Source organism: Oncorhynchus mykiss, chromosome 17 (assembly GCF_057628025.1).
Source record: "Oncorhynchus mykiss isolate SJ-2025 chromosome 17, ASM5762802v1, whole genome shotgun sequence".
Lineage (NCBI taxonomy): Eukaryota > Metazoa > Chordata > Actinopteri > Salmoniformes > Salmonidae > Oncorhynchus > Oncorhynchus mykiss.
The window spans coordinates 61,278,536-61,302,781 of NC_143038.1; the positions used below are offsets into that span (position 1 = coordinate 61,278,536).

Below are 24,246 nucleotides of genomic sequence, written 5' to 3' on the forward strand. Positions count from 1 at the left end.
CTCAGACCCCTTGTGAGGCCATATGCTGGTGCGGTTGGCCCTGGGTTCCTCATAATGCAAGACAATGCTAGACCTCATGTGGCTGGAGTGTGTCAGCAGTTCCTGCAAGAGGAAGGCATTGATGCTATGGACTGGCCCGCCCGTTCCCCAGACCTGAATCCAATTGAGCACATCTGGGACATCATGTCTCGCTCCATCCACAGACTATCCAGGAGTTGGCGGATGCTTTAGTCCAGGTCTGGGAGGAGATCCCTCAGGAGACCATCCGCCACCTCATCAGGAGCATGCCCAGGCGTTGTAGGGAGGTCATACAGGCACGTGGAGGCCACACACACTACTGAGCCTCATTTTGACTTGTTTTAAGGACATTGCATCAAAGTTGGATCAGCCTGTAGTGTGGTTTTCCACTTTAATTTTGAGTGTGACTCCAAATCCAGACCTCCATGGGTTGATAAATTTGATTTCCATTGATAATTTTTGTGTGATTTTGTTGTCAGCACATTCAACTATGTAAAGAAAAAATGATTTAATAAGAATATTTAATTCATTCAAATCTAGGATGTGTTATTTTAGTGTTCCCTTTATTTTTTGGAGCAGTGTATTTTTATGTACATATTTTTCAGCCCTTTACACTTGTGTGTATAAGGTACTTGTTGTGAAATTGTTAGGTTAGATTACTCGTTGGTTATTACTGCATTGTCGGAATGTACATATGAGATGAGTAATATAGGGTATGTAAACATTATATTAAGTGGCATTGTTTAAAGTGGCTAGTGATACATTTTTTACATACATTTTTCCATTATTAAAGTGGCTGGAGTTGCGTTGGTATGTTGGCAGCAGCCACTCAATGTTAGTGGTGGCCGTTTAACAGTCTGATGGCCTTGAGATAGAAGCTGTTTTTCAGTCTCTCGGTCCCTGCTTTGATGCACCTGTACTGACCTCGCCTTCTGGATAATAGCGGGGTGAACAGGCAGTGGCTCGGGTGGTTGGGGTCCTTGATGATCTTTATGGCCTTCCTGCGACATCGGGTGGTGTAGGTGTCCTGGAGGACAGGTAGTTTGCCCCCGGTGATGCGTTGTGCAGATCTCACTACCCTCTGGAGAGCCTTACGGTTGTGGGCAGTATATATAGATGTGAGAATATGTGAGAATATGAAAATGTTCTTTAAATGTAACGGACTAACTTAGTTCCAAGTGGACATCAAATTATACTGTATACATCCCTCATGTCATACTGTACAAAGCCATGCAAGTTTATGAGGAATCATGCTGGATCAAGTCTTTGTTTTTCACAGCTAACAGGCATACTTACATCCAGGGAGGAACTGTACTAGACATGACTACTGAGGCTCAGAGACAAAGAGCCTAGTGAGGGAAAAGGCCCAAAGAAAGAAGACTGTAACAAATATCTTTACCACACTTAGTATTTCCCTCTGTCTGTTCATCATTGGCTTTTCCTAGCCTGGTACTGTAACTTGTGCTTTAGCCAACTCCTCTGCTCCATCATTTTGTATTGTCAGTCATAACAACACATGACAAACGAGTTGGCTAAAGAACATTCAGATCTGTGCTCAACCAGGCCAGGCTTTGCCTGCTATTGTGGTCACACTGAAGGCTACACTTCTGTGGTAAAGCATTTCCAAAGCTTTTACATGTTGATTGTCCACTGCCAGAGCTTCATAGAGGCCCATGCAGTCCACACTGTGTATGAGTCCTATGAGTCCAATAGTAAATTGCGTTGTGGCTCGTGGATACTCATGACGTTGTTATTATAACACAGTGGATGCCTGTCTCTGTGACTGATGTCTTACCTCCTCTGTGTTTAACTGTGTTAAAGATGCAGTCTGGGATCTTAAGCACTTACAAATTCGGAACATATCATACAAATTGCAACAACAACAAAAAAATACAAAATGTATGACATAGTACACAATTGTGCACAATTTTCATGGTATGGTTTTGGCTTGTGAGTGAAATGATACAAAAGCTGTGGAGCATCACTTTAAGTTCTTGACTGCAAAAGAAGCTGGAGCAATTTCACAGCTTAGCTCTGGTTGTTACCCAACGACTCCTCTGCTTACTATGGCACGCTCATGTGGCATGCTTGTGACCTCTGCGCAGGTTGAAGCTCACATGAATAATCACAGCCATTGGGCTTCTCATTACTGCGGCATGCTGGGAGCTCAGAGGAAACAGCAGGTGAAAACAAGGTCAGCAGCACTTGACTCCTCCTCTTTGTCTCAGGGCTATGGTAATTTTACAGAAGGGTGTAATGTGCAAGCTAAAGCTAACTTTCTTAAATCCCATTCTAGTCCCTATATAGTGCACTACACTTGACTCAGTGGAGGCTGCTGAGGGGAGGACGGCTCATAATAATGTCTGGAATGGGTGAAATGGAGTAAATGGAATGGTATCAAACACATGAAAACCATGTTTTTGATACCATTCCATTCACTCCATTCCAGCCATGGTTATGAGCCGTCCTCCCCTCAGCAACCTCCACTGACTTGATTCCTCCTATCTGTCTCAGAGCTATGGTAATGTTGCAGAAGGGCAACCTAACTCAAAGTTCCTGTTTCAAATCACACTCTCACTACAAAGGTCACAGTCTATTACCTATATCGTGCACTACTTAGTCATTGCATGCGTTCTCATTCCATTGATGTGACTAGAGGAAACACGGGTAACAGTATTGTTTTATCTGGTTAGTCATTCTGTGCCTGTTAAAACCTCTTCAGTCTGCCCCCTCCTTTTTCGAACATTCTGTCAAAAATCGCGCAACATTTCAGCGTCCTGCTACTCATGCCAGGAATATAGTATATGCATATGATTAGTATGTGTGGATAGAAAACACTCTGAAGTTTCTAAAACTGGTTAAATCGCGGCTGTGACTATAACAGAGCGTGTGTTTCATCGAAAAGCGCAAGAAAAACTGGTCACTGAAAGCTGAAAATAATATTCATGCACCACTTGCATGTATTGTTTAAAGGACACCAAATTAAATAGGACCAAGGATGCAATTCCTACAGCTTCCACACGATGTCGCCATTGTCGTCATTTTCCTGAGAGTTATTTCTTGGTAAAACAAAGGAAAGGGATTCCATTTCTTCCGGTCTCCGACAGGATGTTTTGGAGGAGAGATTTCCGACCATGATTTCAAGACGTGGAGCTATTGAATACACATCGCCCCGTGATCATTTTTGATACATTATAAACGTTTACTAATACCTAAAGTTGGATTACAAAAGTATTTCGAAGTGTTTTGTGAAAGTTTATCGTCAACTTTTTTAATTTTAAAAAATGACGCAGCGTTTTGAAACAATGTTTTTTTCTGAATTACACAGTTTCCATAGATGGCTATTTTGGGTATATATGGACCGATTTAATCGAAAAAAAGACCCAATAGTGATGTTTTTGGGGCATATAGGAGTGCCAAGAAAGAAGCTTGTCAAAGGTAATGAATGTTTTATATTTTATTTCTGCTATTTGTGTAGCGCCGGCTACGCTAATTATTTTGTTTACGTCGCCTTCAGGCATTTTGGGGTGTTGCATGCTATCAGATAATAGCTTCTCATGCTTTCGCCGAAAAGCATTTTAAAAATCTGACTTGTTGGCTAGATTCACAACGAGTGTAGCTTTAATTCAATACCCTGTATGTGTGTTTTAATGAACGTTTGAGTTTTAACGAGTACATTTAGCATTTAGCGTAGGGCATTTGCATTTCCAGGTGCCTAGTTGAGACATCTGCGTCTCAGATAGGAGCAACTTTAATATTGCAAGGGTTCTATGTGAAAACATATATACAGAATGTTATTGATTATCTCAATGTTTTCATTGTCTTCCTTACTTGTTTTGGAATCGGGCTGCCTCCCGGGCGTGTGCCAGGTGCTCCGTTCAAAGCCCAAGACGAAATCGGCTCAAAACAAAAGTGACGTAAATGTTTTATTTTTTTAAATTTTTATTTCACCTTTATTTAACCAGGTAGGCCAGTTGAAAATAAGTTTTATTTTACAACTGCGACCATGCCAAGATAAAGCAAAGCAGTTACACATAAACAAAGGTACAATCAATAACACATTAGAAAAAATAAAAATAAAAAATGTAAAAAAATATATATATACGTACAGTGTGTGCAAATGTAGAAGAGTAGGGAGGTAAAGGCAATAAATAGGCCATAGAGGCAAAATAATTACAATTTAGCATAACACTGGAGTGATAGATGTGCAGATGAGGATGTGCAAGTAGAGATACTGGGGTACAAAATAGCAAGAAGATAAATAACAATATGGGGATGAGGTAGTTGGGTGTGCTATTTACAGATTGGCTGTGTACAGGTACAGTGATCGGTAAACTGCTCTGACAGCTGATCCTTAAAGTTAGAGAGGGAGATATAAGTCTCCAGTTTCAGTGATTTTTGTAATTCATTCCTGTCATTGGCAGCAGAGAACTGGAAGGAAAGGTGGCCAAAGAGCTGTTGGCTTTGGGGATGACCAGTGAAATAGGTACAGCTAACGTTATTGCTGGTTATGTAGGTAGCTATCTTTTGATAAAGCGAGGCAGGCTAACTAACATTTGAGCTAACGTTAGCATAGCTAACTAGATAACTTAACTAGCTATAGCTACATCATTACAACTTAGTTAGGTTGTAGCTCATATAAGTTTGTGTATTGTTTAGATATTGTGTATTGTTTACATACTGCTGGTTATGTAAAGTAATCATTTCATAATACTACCAAGGCAGGCTAGCTATCTAGCTACAGGCTAGCTAATATTAGCCTACAAGTCAGATTTGCAAATTAGTTCGTAGGTCATTCAAGTGTATTGTCTAGGGCGAAACAAAATAATGGATGCCGTTATGATGTTATCTAACTCATGTCTGAGTCAGAAAATACAGTGAAATAGGAGCAACAAACCGTAACGGCGTCACCAGCCTGAATCTAATCCAATCTGGAGGTACAATCAGTCTACATCTGTAAAGCATATAATTAGGGTGTCCACCAGAGCCACAAAGTCTAAATTAACTATATCGTAAAAAATATATAAAAACAAAAATGTCCTTTTTGGTCTAAAGGTTTACGGTTAGTAACCCTTGAAATCACATTTTAAGAAGAGAAATTGTTGAAATAGGCAGCCTGTATGACTTTGTGGCTGTGGTAACTAGTGACAACCTGGATTTAGCTTGACCCGAGTCACTGCCCTTATGACACAGACAGCTTCATCAACAACGGTAATGTGTGTTATGTGAAAAGTTGCACAAAAAATACCCGGTTTGATAAACTAGTAGGTTAATTACCAAGCCAAGCAGATACACTTAGTAGTCATTTTGGTTCAGATTTGCATTATCAAAAAGCTTTGTCTTTTCTTTATAACAAAATGCAATTTACCACTTGGCTATAAATGGAACAGAGAGGACACTTGAATCAAGTTGGTGACAGTTGAGTTTTGTCCCAATTTACCTCATATAGCCTAGCCTGGTGACACCAGCCTGATTGCTGAGTTTACCTATTTCACTTCACACATCATGATATCTGAAGTGAAATAGAAAGGTGAATGCAGTGACCAGGTTGGTTCCACCATGCTAATCATAACTACCATTGATAATGTAATCAGTGCTCTGAGTGTGTGTTTGTGTGTGACCAACCAGTATCTTTGATGAGGGACCAGGAGACGATCTAAGCTGCCATGCCCATCAATGGGGCTCTGGCAAAGGCCTCACCTCTAGCCTGCTCACCAATGGTCGTCGATGGGGAGACCAGAATTGAGTAGGTTTAGTCTGACCTGTTCAAACTTCAACATAGTATATGTTTGTTTGTCAGCTATCACCTATCCTAACTGCCATTGGTAATAGAACAGTGACCATGTGTGTATGTGTTCACAGATGCATCTATTGAGCCAGCACTTGCAAGATGATGTGATGGAGTCCTGACCGACAGACAAACTTGATGCTGACGTCTGTGAATAGAGAGAGACCTGGCACAAGGCATAAACATTTGACTGGACACAACTTTCACTTGTACTGTCTTTTTTTATTATTGAATTGAATGCTATCAGTCAATACTGGGACGGAGAAATCCTGTGTATTCTGCACCAGGATCAGGGAACTCCTGTTGTATACCGGACACCACACAGGAAGGTATGACCACTCTGACATGTTTGCCAAGGTAGCCCCATTCCCACCAGACAAAATGCCAATAGGCACAGTATCTGTATTGGCTGGGAATGACAATGAAATGTGAAAGATGCACATGTATCTACATGGACCTGTTACTACATTTGAAAGTTATCAAAACACGTAGTTTAAAATATCAACATAAATTCAGCCATTCCATTTTTCTCATATTACTCTGTAGGTCACAGACCTATTCAAAGCCTCCTCCGGCATATCACCATACATCTATCTGCCTGTAGTTATTGAACTCAACCTGCAGGAGGTTTGTTTGTTGTGATTGAGTGGGGGAAAAGGTTCTGACAGATGGGTGTGTCTTGGTGGAGGCAAGGACACACCCAACAAACACACACATCAAACCACACCCCCAACTCCCGTTTGGCTTCGGTCATAGCCGCCAGCATTTCTTGAGGAGCAAGCCAAAAAATTAGGCCTAATCAGCGGGTGCTGTTCCCCTTTAAGCAACTGTAATTAAACTGCAAGAGCTTTTGAGTCTTTTTTTGAAAGGTTAAATTAAGTTCAGACTACATAATAGCTTTCTGCAAAGCCCTATACGGTACATCAAGGTTAATATAGATGTGTTTTTATATTAGTTTTTATTTCCATTAGTTTGAAGATTTTTATTTGAAATTCAGTTTAGTTTCAGTTAGTTTTCAGATCCCCTTGACTATTTTTTAAACTGTAGTAGTGGGTCAACTTCAGCAACAAGCAGGAGCGCTTAATCACGAGGCTAAACTCCCCTGCAGCAAAGTCTTGCATCATGCTCTTCTCAGTAGGCGGGTTTGAGCTGATCACTTTTGTTAAGTTGGTGACTAACACCTTTCAAAGTTTGTTGCATTCTGGGGATAAAAACTGACCGACTTGGGAGGCTCTACTGTCAACCAATCATTAGGGTGTTTTTGTTTGACGCACGCGAACATGACCAGAGACATGAATGAAACAGGAACAAATTTGCTGTGATTTATGTGTGCAGTAGATATATGCAAATAAATGTGATATTTGAGGAGGCTCTCTCTCACTAATTGATTGTACAATGTGTACAGACACAATATTATATTATGATTTCTGTTAGTGAGTGTGTTATATAGGGGTTGGAGACATGTTTATTTCGACATTATAATTTATTTCTTTTTATAAACCATGGCAAAACTGCCATGTTGAACTGAGCCTTGCTGTTGGAAAACCACATTAGTGGTCGCAGATGCACCTCCCCGACTTCACTCCTCGACTTTCGTCTAGTCGGTTTCTTTAGCCTTACCACTCAAACGATCCCAATATCTGTGGTGCTGCTCGTGGCAACATCTTCCCGCTGAATCTACCTTTATATTATAAAGTCAATCTCAATGTGACCCATCAGAAGCTTGAAAGCCCCATAAAAAGAAACACTCCACATTCAATTTTTGCCCCACAAAAAACAGAAACTGAACATAATTCATGATGGTTTGTATTTTATTTTAGTCAAAGACAATAGTTTCAGTGTAGTTTTAGTTTTTCAAAAGGGTTTGTTAATTATTTTATTTCAGTTTACTAAATAGTTTTTTCATGATTAGTTTTAGTTTCAGTTTTAGTTTACTACAATAACTACAATGTGTACATTCAGTCTTACCAAAGCCATATACCGTACTTTACATTCATGTCTAACCATAATAGAATTATGTATTCTAGAAAAACTCCTGAAGAAATGTTTTTAAACTGTAAAACGTTTCAACAGAATGAGAATAACAAAAAATGTACCGAAATATGTTTTGTTTTCATTGATGTTTGCCTAATAACAACAGCACTGTGCCATGGGACAATAATACTCTCCACTACAGCTGCCGGCATCTCACAGTAGTATCTCACAGTAGGATCTCACAGTAGGATCTCACAGTAGTTTCTCACAGCAGTATCTCACAGCAGTATCTCACAGTAGTATATCACAGTAGTATCTAACATTAGACAAGTAAAAATCCATCACTAGAAGCAGCAGCATGGTGAAACGAGGCAGGTGTCCTTGAGCTAGCTGTGTAACATGTATAAATACAAGTGATTGTACTTTTATTGACATTCATCCCCTGCAGTGTGAAAGATGTGTACACTCTACTAGCTTACAGTATATCTACTGGCTCTGTGTGTTGGTGTGTCAACGTAGAGCAGGCCCTATTCCCCAGACTCAGAGCCCACCCTGTTCTCACAGCAGTGACTGACTGAACTCACACATATTTTGCACAAGTGCCAGCCAGCTCCCTCCTAATCATGTCCTTATTAAGCAGGAGACCATGTCTTTCTGTTTCACCCAAACACCCCCACACACAAACCAAAGGTGTCCAGATAGGCTACACGAATCCATGCGCAAAGACAAAGATAAATACAGACCATACTGAAGGTTTCGCTGTTGCATAACAATCTCACACTGAGATTGAGTCATATAGTTCACACTGGGCCAGCCAGCATATTCACAGCCTCTCAACAGACTCACACCTACAGTACTGCAGCTTCTCACATGGGAGCTCTCAAATGTACACAAACAGTGAGTGCAGCCGAATTCTAAAACAGGCACCATGTACACACACACTCACACACACACACACACAAACATTGTTGTGTGTTTATAAGTGAGAGAGAGAGAGAGAGAGAGAGAGAGAGAGAGAGTGTGTGGAGGCTCTAAAGAGAGAAAGTGTGTGGAGGCTCATCTCATGGTCTGCACCTCTCCTTCCACTGGGGGTATGCGTCACTGCGGCAAAGGGCCTGTGTGTGTGTGTGTGTGTGTGTGTGTGTGTATATTGATACGTGTGTGTGTGAGCTCTCCGGCAGAATAGGGAGCTGACTGCTTCACAGCCAACAAGCTGTTCCACAAAGTGCTACTCATGGAACAGTACCTCCACCCCAGGGGCCTTACTGATAGCCTGGCTGACCTTGTCTCTCCAGACCTTCATCCAGACCATCCCCTCCGCTACAGACCAACTGTGCAGTAAGAGACAGACTACACACACACCAAACCAGCTCCAAAATAAACCCGTTTGGTTCAGTTTATAGCAGTTTAGCCCACATACACACACACACGTAGACACACGCACACAGGCAGGGGAGGACCAACCCTAATACACCACTCACAGGGCCCCAACACAGCTTAAAACTCACTAATCCTGATCCTGCATATCAGTATGGCCATCGGCGCACCCTCCCCCCTTCCCTACATGGGCTGCTTGTCAGATCAGAGCAGAGGGAATCGATAGCAGACAACCCTCTCACATATACCTGCCTGTTTAGTATGCCGGCCCTGATTCCCAGGTAATTGGAACCCTTAGTGAAATGCTGTCAGTTATAAAACCATCAATCTGATCTGAATGAGGGATGATTCACAGTCAGATTGGAGGGTGGAGGAGAGAGGGAGGGTAGGGAGGACGGGCGGGGGTGAAGTCATGGCCAACATGCTACCCATAATGCCTCTCACTAAGGTTCTACTAAATTATCCAAGACCTGACTCGGGGGCACAAACTGCTAGTCAAGTCACGCTAGTGTTTCCAATGTTCTGATCTCTCATATCGTAGTTACATATTTTAGTCATTTAGCAGACGCTCTTCTCCAGAGCAACTTACAGTTAGTGAATTCATCTCAAGATACCTAGGTGAGAAAATCACATATCACAGTCATAGTAAGTACATTCTTTCTCAATAAAGTAGCTATCAACTAAGAGGTAGAAAAAGTCAAGTGCGAGTGTTAGTTCACAAAATGCTTTTTTATGTGTGTAGAGTAGTGATGATCCACATTCAGATTGATGGTAGTTACTATTTCATCCTACTGAGATACAGTATGTCAGAGGATATACAAATGAGTTGTGCGTTTGTGTGGTGGATGTGATTTGCCACTTCTCTCCATACCGTCCTGCATCGTCATTAACTATCTCCTTGCTTATAGGACTGAGTTTCTGTTTTCTTTAATCATCTCTGATATTTTCAACAGGCTGTTTTTCAATAAGAAACATGCAGAATTATAACTAAAGGCTGTGTGTGATGCATGTCTCATGTAAGGCCAGTGTAAGCAGGGGTGCAGGGATTTTGGGCCCCATGAAAAGATATAACATTGGGCACCACCACCACAGGCCACACCAACCCTGCCCAATTGCTGTAACCACACACCTCCAGAACCCAATCGACCCATTCAAAGCTTTAAATAACTCTACCCTTGCAGGCTTGCAACTCTCTTATAGTCCAATATTTACTATACGATATTTACTGACAGTGAGCTGTGAAAATATAACACTGTGCGGACATGCATGCAACATTCTGCATACAGTGGAATTCACTATTTGATGCCAGACTGAAATGTGCTAAAGGCCATCTTTTACAGTGTAAATGTAATATTCATGGTAAAATTCTTGCATGGAAAATTCTCTTAACATTAATGAACAATTTAAAATAAATATAACTTAAATATACATTAACCTCTTCAATTAAAATAAATTAACATTATCATCTATAGAATGATATAACAAACAAAATAATAAAATCAGCAGCAGATTTTTGAACTAAGTATACATACCAACTAGACAATAAGCAGCTGTAAAAGTGGAAATGGAAAATGGAAAACAAAATGGAAATGAAAAGGCCTGATGGTGGCGCTAGAGGAAAGGTCAAGAGGTCACCAAATCAATAGGTTTCTTCCACTTGGGGTCTTGACTGTGCGCCACAAATTTTATGGCAATCCAGCCATTACTTTGAGATATATCTTGTTCTCAGTCTTGTTCTCAGTCTGTGGTCATCATGTGCGTAGTGATCCAATATCCATAGCCATGCCATTTAACAGTATTCACTGGCCCTTGCTCAGCCTTACCCACCAAGAGCCCAGCGCCGAGCCTTCTTGCTAGCAAAGTCACTGATCAAGTCTTTGAAGTCCAGTTTTCTAGCTAACTGACTTTCAATGGACAGCATGGCAAGACTGCAAAGCCTGTCCTGGGACATAGTGGACATAGTGGACAAATAGTTTTATTCATCAGTTTTAGCTTACTGAAAGCTCTCTCGCCACCAGCAACAGTCACAGGCAGTGTGCAAAATATACGTAAAGCAATGCATGCTTTTCCAAAAATGCTTTGCAGCTGCATCTTACAAATTGCATTCAGGAGACCAAGAGGGGACAAGTTATTATGAAACTCAGGTGTAAGATCTCTGGAATAGTTCATGATCAGTGGTTGGCACACAGAAGGGACTTTATCCTCACTAATCTGCCCAACTTTCAGAACAGCAGAAAATAATTCTACCATTTTTGCAGTGGTGTGGAACCTAGTGTCCAAGTCACTTATGATGTTGTCAATAGCAGTAAAAAACACTGTTCCGAAACACCATTGTTGAACTGTCCTGAGCTGGCTCCTCTTGAAAAGTCTCATCATGGAATCTCTTCCCTTTCCTCTGGCGGCTTTGTTCCTTGCAAAATTGCGGTGCAACATCCATTTGCTTAGCAATCAGCGTTGCTTCAGACAGGAGACTCCCATCCATCTCTAAGAGCCTGCATCTCTTCCTTTAAGGCTCTGATATTGGCTGCCTCTGTGTCAAGGGACATTTTTCCTGACTGAAGAATCACATTCCTGTCCTCAATGCATTGCAGTACTTGCAATTATGCCAAATGACATGTCATTCAACACAATGCTGCTCACCTCCTTCTTCAGTTGGGAGTAGGGCTGGTTCAGGGGTATGGGGAGACAGGGCTGCTGAGCCGGAAGCTGCATCTGTTGGGCCTGGCACCAGACACCAATTTAGCATGAATAGCTTGATAAAAGTTTGCCTGCATTGATTAAATGTCGGCTAAAAGAGGAGCGAAATGTAAACACTCTAATGTTAGGGGAGCAAAAGTTGCCTATTTTACTATGGACTAAGCTATCAGGTTCATTTCTACCTCTCATGGACTACACCCACCTTCCTTTGTGAAAAATTGTGTGACATACTATCGCTCTTTCTTTTCTCTCTCCTGTCTTCTTTAAATTTCTTTTTAGTTTTTGGAAGCTAGATTTTTCTTTTAGGAAGCTGAGACATGATGCTCCACCGGCACTCCTCACTCGCAAGGAGGGGGGGTTGGGCAATACTGAGACTCTCTAGATGTTTACTTTTTGCCAAAAACAAGAAAAGAAAAAGAAACCGTAAGTTTTATTCATACATTGTAAATAAAGTATTATATTAATGATGATGAGAGCTTAATCAAAGAAAACGAAATAAAACTAACCAGGTTTCCCCTTTTTATCTGTGGATTAATAGTCGGAGTACACATGATTTTGTGTGACTCAAAATGGGTAAATATTCTACAAAGATCCAGCAGAAATAGGACCATATGCATTTCAGGTAAAATAACAACACAATGTTTATCTTCCAGGACAAATTATCTAGCAACAGCAAGCTAGCTAAATGTCCATGAATGTTTCATATATGTTTCGAGCTCTCCCCAAATTAATATAGTTGGTTCACAGTTGGTTCACAGCTGCGTGTCATGAACGTGTCTTGTGGGGATAGATAAACTCAACATGCGCGCGCGGACACACGTGTGGCGCCGGTTTGGTCATCGGGTAAGCCTATGCGTCAGCACTTCATGGCTGCATATGAAACACGCTAAATAAAATAAATTAATGTGCCAGAAAACAATAGGCTAAGTGGATTTCGACTCATCGTTACCACATTATACGGGACATGCAAATTAACTCACATAGACGAAGAAGCATCAACAGTGTTTCCCGGTCATCGCTCATTTTGTAACTAACAGGCGCCTGTCCTATCAATAGATCGCTATTCGATGCATATCGTTCCTTCTAGTGAGAGGGCGCGGTATAGCCGACAGCTGGCGCCAGTGGAAAACACTGCACACACACACACCTCTGAACATGACCTCTATTGCAGCACTCCTCAGTCAGAGCTGTAATACCAGGGCAGGCAGGACAGGGAACACCTGGGAACAAAGGACTATTGTACATCCCTGTGACACACTGAAACACATGGAACCAGAAAGGGCAACTATCAACCAAAACAAACACACCTTTCATTTTCTTTCTCTTTCTCTTTCTCTGTCCCTCTCTCTCTTTCAGTGGGACGACTCGCTGCCTGCCCCTTGGGATAAAAGGAGCCGGTTGTGCTGGCGCTGCACATCAGGTGAAAGGCTAATTGTCCTGTTGGCCTTGTCCGTGAAGGGGAAAGAGTACCACTGGACAAACACAAACACACACTTAGATATACACACAAACACACACACAACACAAACACACGCTCACACTTCTTCATAGGCCCATAGGCTTGGCAAGGAAGTAGCTTGGAGGCAGAGATACCATCTGATCAGCATTAATTCAGAAGATAAGACCAAGAAGATAGGAAGAGGGACAGTGAAAGAAAGAGGGAGAGACTTGTGTGTAATGAGATCCACGCACCCTCCATCCATCTAATGGCAGCAGTGATCATAGCTCACAGCGTTCCCAATGGTGAAGAGACTGACATGAGCAGTATGGTGGTGCTGAAACAGTCATCCAAGGCTCATCCTGAGGCTATTAGGAGGGTGGTGTGTGTGTGTGTGTGTGTGTGTGTGTGTGTGTGTGTGTGTGTGTGTGTGTGTGTGTGTGTGTGTGTGTGTGTGTGTGTGTGTGTGTGTGTCTGTGTGTGTGTGTCTGTGTGTCTGTGCGTCTGCTTGTGTGTGCGCATGTGTGTGAATGCATGCACGCATGTGTGTGTGTGAGTTTGTGTGTGCGTGTGTGTGTGCGCATGTTTTTGTGTGTGTTCCACCATCAGCTGAATGAAGAATCCATAAAGGCAAGCTGTTTGAAATGGAGGATCTTATGGCTGACTAGGTCAGCCTTCCAGCAGACAATATGTGACTTGTTTCAGGAAACTAGGCATATGTTGCACGTCACTACTTCACAAGAAAGGCATTTGAATGTTTTTTTTGTTTTTTTAATCAAAATGCATTTTTGGGGGAAGAAAAGCTTTCTGGAACATGTGAACTTTCATGTGCCTTATTAACATACTTGTATGCCATCTGTAAATATGAATCAAATTGTTAAATTACAAGCCTAACCTTCCCTCTAGCCATGATTGGCTGAGATAATGAATGGGCTGGACATGGCCCGAAATGAGTTTGGATTGGCCTGCCATGTAGTACGCTTCTGTCTATAACATGAGCTGGTCAGTATGTGTAGGTAATTCTTTCTACTGCAGTTTTTTGTTTAAATATATCACATAGTAGAACTGCAAAGGTGTTGCTCTCCACTTTCTGGAGGACCGAGTTTTGAAATCAATGGAATGCACATTGGAATTAGAGTATAATAGCTAAGGAGATGGAGATAATACTGGCATTTGATTGCAAATATGCAGATGGAGTCGAAAAGAGAACACATATAAAACATGTATAAAACACCTCTGTCCGGATTACATCTTCAAACTAAGGCAACCATGGCATCCGTGACAGAGAGTGAGAAGTGTCCATCCATGTAATATAGTCTAACCAACTAGGCTCTACATTTTCAGATATTACAAATTTCTAATTTAGTCATTTTAAGTTAAAGTGTACTGTTAGCTAGCTAGCTAACGTTAGCTGGCTGGCTCGCCAATGTTACGTGTTTGATCTGTGTAGTAATATTATTCTTATCTCAGATCCATTTGCATTGCTAGTTATAGCCTAATGTTAGCTAGTTAGCTAACATTGAACCTGGTTGGTTAGCTACCTGCAGATTCATGCAGGGGTAGTAACAGTATGAGTTTGTATTATGGTTCATTGTTTAGTTAGCTAGCTAGCTACATGTCTAAACAAAAGACTCCACTATGCAAGTAACCATTTCAATAGAATGATGTCACTGCGACAATGTAGCTGGCTATCTACTCCGATTCCGTTGCCAAAAAAGCGTAATTAAATTGTTGCCAGCAGCACAGTTGCAGTCACCAACGCTCTGGATAACATAAAAAAAACGCCTAACCAGCTCTGCTAGGGCGAGTAAATGGTCAGAGTGAGCTGTTCCCTCATTTTTGTCTGGAATTAACTAGAAAGCTAGCCAACATTAGCCAGTTAGCTTGGGTGCTTGACTATTGTTGTAAGGTCAGAATGCTCGGATCAACCCTACTCCTTGGCCAGAGTGTCCAGCGTGCGCTCTGAACACTCCGAGAGCGAAAAGCTCTGAGTTTACGGACAATCTGACAACGCTCTGAGTTTACAAACGCCCAGAGTGCATTCTGGCACTCCAGATTGAATTTACAAACACACCCGTAGTATAAACCAGCCTTTAGTCTTGAAATATTTGCTTGTTTAGTACATGGCCTCACATGTGAATTCTTAAAAAGTTGGGTGGGGCTAAAGTTTAAGAGGATGTGAACGATGCTGAATTGGTGTGGACAAATATTTCTTCACATTATAAGCGCAGCAATGATCACATGGCAGTAGGCTACAAGCGCAAATGTTCCATTAGCAGGAAAACACCATTATCAAAAATGACCACAAATGTGATTTGGCCCTGTCCGAGGGTATCATCGGATGGGGCCACAGTGTCTCCTGACCCCTCCTGTCTCAGCCTCCAGTATTTATGCTGCAGTAGTTTATGTGTCGGGGGGCTAGGGTAAGTTTGTTATATCTGGAGTACTTATCCTGTCTTATCCGGTGTCCTGTGTGAATTTAAGTATGCTCTCTCTCTCGGAGGACCTGAGCCGAAGGACCATGCCTCAGGACTACCTCCTTGCTGTCCCCAGTACCCCTGGCCATGCTGCTGCTCCAGTTTCAACTGTTATGCCTGCGGCTATGGTATCCTGACCTGTTCACCGGACGTGCTACCTGTCCCAGTCCTATTATTTGACCATGCTGGTCATTTATGAACATTTGAACATCTGGGCCATGTTCTGTTATAATCTCCACCCGGCACAGCCAGAAGAGGACTGGCCACCCCTCATAGCCTGGTTCCTCTCTAGGTTTCTTCCTAGGTTTTGGCCTTTCTAGGGAGTTTTTCCTAGCCAACGTGCTTCAACACCTGCATTGCTTGCTGTTTGGGGTTTTAGGCTGGGTTTCTGTACAGCACTTTGAGATATCAGCTGATGTACGAAGGGCTATATAAATACATTTGATTTGGATTTGATTTGATTTGATTATGCATGAAATGCTTTTATTATAAAAGGTGCATTTTTATTGTGAAAATTGTCTTCCCCAATCTTGAAACATATGCGCTGCTTATGTATGCCAGTTAGGCTCTAAACCCCTTGTAAAGTGGATTAATGTGCTTAATTGTAAGAAGTTATTGGCCACTCTAGTTGTGATACAGACCTTATCAAAACGTATATAGGCCTATGGGCTAGGCTACATGAGATGTGCAACTATGATTAGAAACAGTTGAAAAAAAAAGGTAATTTCTTATGCTGGGCATCATTCACAAGTGATAATGTATAATTCACAAGTGATAGGCTAATATTGTCACCCATCAGACTATTCATGATTTAATCTTGTTTTCACATATACTAAATAATATATGTGGGAAATCTGTTTTGATTTAGAATGGACCATTATCATGCACTTGTCTCGAAAAGGGCAGCGGGAAAACATACATGTAATCTATGCACTTAAATAGCAAATGGAGGACACTTTTCCTCGTGGTTTATTTTCATGCCAGACAGGTAGGCTATAATACTGTTGTAAAGATAAACAATGTGGTTAATATTAGGAAAGTTGAGAAAAATATATAGTAGGCCTAGTGTACACAAAGCATGGGCTCTCATTAAGTGTTTGATTCGATTTTCGAATACATTTGCATTGATGTCAGAGCGATTAGAGGGACATTAGAGTGCTGAGTACCAGGCAGTTAGCAAGTTTGCTAGGTTACTAATGAACATCAGCAGCATCAGATTTTGGAGAAGCCTAATTACCATGACTAAACAGTGACGTGGAAATTGACTGCCTTCATGACTCATGACCACCGGTGTGGCGGTAATACGGTCACCGCAACAGCCCTAGTAATGTCTGAGATGTGTGTCCCATTTTAAGTTGCCTTGGAATGTCACAATGAGCGCTTTGGCGCAGGACACCACCTCAAATGTGTGTCCGGAGATGGATAATGGCTGAGGTGGGTCATGATTGTGGTTGAAACAGGTGTACATGACTTTGTACTTTGTCGGTTTGAGCTTCATCTTGTTTTGTTCTGACCAGTCAGCTAGTTGGTTGAGGTCCTGCTGTATGGTGGAAGTGTCACATATTGGTCTTGATTCGATGAGGTTTAGGTCAATGACAAAGGCCCAGGAGTTGGATAGGGTACCCTCTGATGCACCATTGACGTGAGCCAAAAATACAATTGGACCGAGCTGTGTGCCCTGGGGGACGCCACAGGAGTGATCTTGGGCCTGGGATAGAGTCTCATGGTATCTTATCCCCTGGCTACGCCTGGAATGGAAGTTACAAATCCATGGCATGATCTCTGGTCGGACACATCATTTCTAAAGGTGTTTCATTGCAACGGTGTGAGATCAAAGGCCTTGCTGTAGATCACCCATTCGCAGGAGAACTTTCCAGCAATGCAGGAAATGTAAAACTTGTAGTGTATTTGATGTTTAAAATGGCTTCCAAAGTTTGTCATTTCCACTTTGAAATTGATTTTCCTTTACAAAAAATGTATCAACCCCTACAAAAATGTGCATTCATTATAATCCACATACTAATTAATATTTCCTGCTTCTGTAAGATTATTTTCCTGCTGTAACAAACTGGCTCAAATTCATATCCTACATCTGTACACTCAACCAATACACAACATAATTTCACAGGAATCACAAATACATGTAGTCTACTGGCTAAACCAGTAACTACTCCATTGTTGATAGAATCTAGCATCTATGAGTTTAGACAGAGGCAGTGGCCACAGGCAGGTGTTTACTCAAGCATCTGCATACATACCCACTGGCAGTTGGAGCCTTAAGCTACATTGAGTCCAACACTAAAAACAAACAGCACACAGGAGGACTGCCTCCCTGTTGTCTTGGCTGGGAATGGAATGAATTGCTGGTATGTGGTCTGGAGTTAAAGGTGCCTGTCCACTTATATTAGCTTCACCAACTCAATAGTAGAAGATCTACACATTCAGTCTGCCAGCCTGATGGTACAGTATGCTACTGTATTCAAGGACCTCTTTTGAAGAGTACCAATGAGAAGGACATGTGAGGCTCGGGCCAATGGCATGTTAGACTAATCCATAGAGATGAGAAACCAGAATATAACAAAACATACCACAGAGTGTGAGGGAATTAAGGATTTTCATTTTTGTATAGAACAATAGTCAATAGACATGTAGGTATGAAGGCTTACAGTTTTGTCCTCTAAAAAGTGAAAATACCAGAAGAACAAGAACAGTGTCAATAAATACTATTTGAACCTAATCTGAAAAGTTCAAAAGCACAGTACAGTATATTAACTGTTTCTGTGTGTACAGTGTTGTATCATTCTCTGCTGTGTTGCCATTGTACTCATACAATGAGTCAACACTTCCCTTGCTATGAATGTGTTCATCTGGCACACCTCTCCTTTCCACACCTCTCCTTTCTGGCACATTCAAAGATAATTTAAGACTTCACACATTGGCAAGTCTATAATTGTGTGCACACACACACACACACACACACATTCTTCAAATGCATCTTAAATGAAAAGAAATGAAGATGTCAACTAAGAGAGACAAAAAGCTCAAGCGTATAAAACATTCAACAAAGAGAAGAGCACTTTTCTGTATGAGGGAGACAGTTGAACAGGCATGCCTTGGGACATCCTATCCCTGATTGGCACATGCTCTACTGCCAAATGAAAATATTGTCACAGTGAACTCTATCCCATTTTCTTGGAAACATGAAAACAATGACTTCTTACATGAAGCTTGTCATTCGCTGACAGTCACTAAAGAGCCGTTTTAGCAGAAAAAAGAGTCTCGGCTTTCTCTGTCAAATGGTACCATTTAGCATGTTTTGGTCCGTCTGCCTGGGAAGGAGAAAGTCAGGGAGTCATGGGGGACAAGTGTTTGTGGCGATAGTAGTTCAGTCCCTCTTCTATCGCCCTCTCTGTCCACTCTCCTTCCTTGTCGGGCTACATTAATATCCCTAGTTATTACATCCTGAGTCCAGCCACATGGGACCTGGTCATTCTACCGAGAGAGCTGGGGCCTGAGAGGCTAAGGCTGGGAGAGGCTGGGGGAGAAGCTGGAGGAGAGGCTGGGAAAGTCTGAGAGGAGAGGCTCTGGGGGAAGAGAGACAGGATTTTAGATGGAGAAGCTGGAAGTGGGCATGGGTCCAGTCCCAGCTCGGCTCACTCTCCTGTTTGTATAGAGCCATTCATCTCCTTATTAGGATCAGAGCATCGCTGAGAAGAAGTTAAAGGGACTCTGTGTGATATTGGTGTCAGTGACAGGGAGCTAGTAAAGGGGCTGAACAGGGAGCTCAATGTGACTGGCATCTAAACACAGAGAGGCCTAACTTAGAGTCACCCAGTCAATGCCTTTACTACCGAGCCTAAGAGCTAACTGTTTAAGACTTACTGTCAATCCAGTAAACCATTGTCTTGTTTAACCTTTTACTGTAGTGGGATAAATCAGGGTCACACAGTGTGATTATTGGTAGTCTTTAACAAAACAAAAAACACCAGGCATATTTATCAGCAGACTGGTACCATAGGGCTACGCTTCAACATCATGATGCATAATTATCAAGGACCCTTTGGCTTTTTTCATGTTAAGAATCAATGTATCACAGAGAATCACATACATATCTGTGTGCAGAGCAGAACGAATGGGAGGCTCTCAAACTGTGGAACTATACAATTAATACTAATAATGGATTAGATATATATAAGGGCAATTCCACCTTAAAAGCGTGAGGCTGAGAGACTCAGATTTTTCACTTTAAAGTGCATGCCAATCAAAAACCAATGATTGCAAAGTTAAACAAAACATACAACTCTATGCACAAGGACTACTTCTAACGATTTCCAATAAATTTTTTACAAAAAAACATTTACTTTAAAAACAGCCATTACAAAGAAAACTTTGCAGTTTCACAAGCGAAAACTGTTTTCAGATGTTGAGCTTAAATGACAACAAATGTTTATTACCTGTTTTCAGACGTAGAGCTTAAATAACAACAAATGTTTATTACCTGTTTTCAGACGTTGAGCTTAAATGACAACAAATGTTTATTACCTGTTTTCAGACGTTGAGCTTAAATGACAACAAATGTTTATTACCTGTTTTCAGACGTTGAGCTTAAATGACAACAAATGTTTATTACCTGTTTTCAGACGTTGAGCTTAAATGACAACAAATGTTTATTACCTGTTTTCAGACGTTGAGCTTAAATGACAACAAATGTTTATTACCTGTTTTCAGACGTTGAGCTTAAATGACAACAAATGTTTATTACCTGTTTTCAGACGTTGAGCTTAAATGACAACAAATGTTTATTACCTGTTTTCAGACGTTGAGCTTAAATGACAACAAATGTTTATTACCTGTTTTCAGACGTTGAGCTTAAATGACAACAAATGTTTATTACCTGTTTTCAGACGTTGAGCTTAAATGACAACAAATGTTTATTACCTGTTTTCAGACGTTGAGCTTAAATGACAACAAATATTTTTGTTTTTTCCATGTGATTTTCTGTTGCAAAGTTCGGTAACAGAATGACGGGCTGTGCTGTTTGTGCCGCATTTTGTCAACAAACATTGCATCTGCACTGTTCTTCACGTAAATGTGTTTTTGTAACATTTAATTGGAAATCATTAAAAGAAGTCCTTGTGCATAGAGTTTATTGCTTTATTATTGGTTTATTCCGATCCCCATTAGCTTTGCTGAAGAAGCAGCTATTTTTCCTGGGGTCCACATAAAACACAAAACATGACAAATAACAAAACACTCATACACTGATAGACAAGGACAGTCATCTGTCATCTGAGTCAGTGCGGTACAAGTTGAGTGCCCTTCTCCATATACATGCTGAAAGTCAGTAGTTGTTCTCTGAAAAATAGCATTGTATTTGGTCAAACACAAGTCTCTCAGTTTACTGAGAACAGGCAGCAAACTGATTGGGCGGCTGTTAGAGCCAGCAAAGGGGGCTTTACTATGTTTAGGCAGTGGAATTACTTTAGCTTCCTTCCACGCCTGTGGACACACACACTCCTTTAGGCTTTTGTTAAATACTGTACAGTGGCTTGCGAAAGTATTCACCCCCCTTGATGTTTTTCCTATTTTGTTTCCTTACAACCTGGAATTAAAATACATTTTTGGGAGGCTTGTATCATTTGATTTACACAACATGCATACCACTTTAAAGATGCAAAATATGTTTTATTGTAAAACAAACAAGAAATAAGACAAAAAAACTGAACTTGAGCATGCATAACTATTCACCCCCCCCCCCCCCCCCCCCCCCCCCCCCCCCAAAGTCAATACTTTGTAGAGCCACCTTTTGCAACAATTATAGCTGCAAGTCTCTTGGGGTATGCCTCTATAAGCTTGGCACATCTAGCCACTGAGATTTTTGCCCATTCTTCAAGGCAAAACTGCTCCAGCTCCTTCAAGCTGGTGTACAGCAATCTTTAAGTCATACCACAGATTCTCAATTGGATTGAGGTCTGGGCTTTGGCTAGGCCATTCCATGACATTTAAATGTTTCCCCTTAAACCACTCAAATGTTGCTTTAGCAGTATGCTTAGTGTCATTGTCCTGCTGGAAGGTGAACCTCCGTCACAGTCTCAAATCTCCGGAAGACTGAAACAGGTTTCCCTCAAGAATTTCCCTTTTAGCGCCATCCATCATTCCTTCAATTTCCCAGTCCCTGTCGATGAAAGACATCCCCACAGCATGATGCTGCCACCACCATGCTTCACTGTGGGGATGGTGTTCTCGGGGTGATGAGAGATGTTGGGTTTGCGCCAGACATAGCGTTTTCCTTGATGGCCAAAAAGCTCAATTTTAGTCTCATCTGACCAGAATACCTTCTTCCATATGTTTGGAGAGTCTCCCAAATGCCTTTTGGCGAACACCGAACGTGTTTTGGTGGGCAGCCCTCTCTTGGCAAGTTTGTTGTAGTGCCATATTCTTTCCATTTTTTAATAATGGATTTAATGGTGCCCCCTGTGATGTTCAAAGTTTCTGATATTTTTTTATAACTCAACCCTGATCTGTGCTTCTCCACAACTTTGTCCCTGACCTGTTTGGAGAGCTCCCTGGTCTTCATGGTGCCGCTTGCTTGGTGGTGCTCCTTGTTTAGTGATGTTGCAGACTCTGGGGCCTTTCAGAACAGGTGTATATATACTGAGATCATGTGAGAGATCATGTGACACTTAGAATGCACACAGGTGGACTTTATTTAACTAATTATGTGACTTCTGAAGATAATTGGTTGCACCAGATCTTATTTAGGGGCTTCATAGCAAAGGGGGTGAATAGATATGCACACACCACTTTTCTGTTTTTTAAATTTATTTTTTTCATTTCAATTTGGACTATTTTGAATATGTCCATTAAATGAAATCCAATTTAAATGACAGGTTGTAATGCAACAAAATGGGAAAAAAGCCAAGGGGGATGAATACTTTTGTAAGGCACTGTATGTAGCAAATAGGGGTGTCAATACAGTCTGCTCCCATTCTGAATAGTTTCCCATCATGGTTGTCTACACCTGGTGGCTTATCATTATTGATGGATAACAATAGTTTTTCTACCTCTCCCAAACAAACTCGACCAAATTAAAAACAGCAATACTTCTCTTTCATGATTAGATATTTTATTTTTAAATACGATGGTTCAATGTTATGTCATTTATCTTGTTCTGGTAATATAACTTCTTCCTCTTTTTGTTCAGTTAAGTCACAAAATGTCTAATTTTACAGTCTGTGAACCAATCAGCTGAGCAGCTTGACCTCTATGCCACCTCTTTTCCATCATTTCTTTGAACCATAACATGTTTCAATTCATCATCAATACAGAAGGCTCAGATCTCACAGTACATTTCTTAACAGGTGCATGCTTGTCAACAATTGGCATGAATAATTTTACCAAAACTTTCAGTTCTGCATTGGGATTCACTTCCTCATACACATCAGACCAAAATATTGTTTTTTACATCTTCAACAAAAGAGTCCAGAGAAAACCTTTTCTATGATCTCCTATAAATTACTATTGGTACGCACTCTAGTTAGTTGAGTGATAACCTGGGTCATATTACAGGCCTTAGTCACAGTAAGAAGCTTCCTCTTGAGAGGACAACTAGTTGCGTAGCAGTCAATGTTCAGGTCATGCAGAACATAGACTACTCTGTTATCAACCATTTCACACACTTTATCTAGATACTGACTGTTAGCACTTGGTGATCTAAAGAAACACCCTAAAATAATAGGCTTTGAAGGAGGCAGGTGAACCTGCAACCACAACACTTCAATGACACATGACATGAGATCTTCTCTAAGCATTACAGGGATATGACTCTGAATATATACAGCAACACCTCCCCATAGGAATTCTTGTCTCTTCTATAGATGTTATATCCTTGTATTGGTACTGTTGTATAATCAAATAATGAATGATCTAAGTGAGTCTCAGAAATGGCTAATATATGAATGTTGTCTGATGTTAACAAGTTATTGATTTCATGAACCTTATTTCTAAGGCAACTGTCACGTTCTGACCTTTATTCCTTTGTTTTGTCTTTATCTAGTACGGTCAGGGCGTGAGTTGGGGTGGGAAGTCTATGTTAGTATTTTCTATATTTTCTATTTCTGTGATTGGCCTGATATAGTTCTCAATCAGAGGCAGCTGTCTATCGTTATGCAGCTGTCTATCGTTATCCCTGATTGAGAACCATATTTAGGTAGCCTGTTTTCCATTGTGTTTTGTGGGTGGTTATTTTCAGTCTTTGTGTGTCTGCACCAGACAGAACTGTTTCGGTTTTCACTTTGTTGTTTTGGCATTTGAAGTGTTCAGTTTGGATTATTATTAAATAAGATGAACACTAACCACGCTGCACTTTGGTCCTCTCCTGGGCTATTTTTAACCCTTTCCTGGGTAGCTTATCAGAGATAGACCTAATATGGAAAAGAACAAACAAAGCAAGAAAAAACATTCAGCAGTCCATCAAC

The 24,246-nt window shown here is 41.1% G+C and overlaps 1 protein-coding gene and 1 long non-coding RNA gene across 38 annotated transcripts in view; one reads left to right on the forward strand and one right to left on the reverse strand.

Annotated features, from left to right (window-relative positions):
• LOC149976104 (uncharacterized) overlaps nucleotides 1-6,006 on the forward strand; it is a 101,635-nt gene extending 95,629 nt beyond the window's left edge. Inside the window, exons 1-4 of one of the 2 annotated variants that reach the window (XR_016488052.1) lie at nucleotides 3,342-3,456; nucleotides 3,888-3,930; nucleotides 5,647-5,764; nucleotides 5,881-6,006. This is a non-coding gene — a long non-coding RNA (uncharacterized LOC149976104). Of the gene's footprint in view, nucleotides 1-2,123; nucleotides 2,213-3,341; nucleotides 3,457-3,887; nucleotides 3,931-5,646; nucleotides 5,765-5,880 lie in introns of those variants that run through there. The other variant, XR_016488051.1, reaches the window with a different exon arrangement.
• Nucleotides 1-24,246, reverse strand: part of LOC110494609 (band 4.1-like protein 1) — a 180,855-nt gene that overhangs the window by 120,312 nt on the left and 36,297 nt on the right. The window lies entirely within an intron of this gene.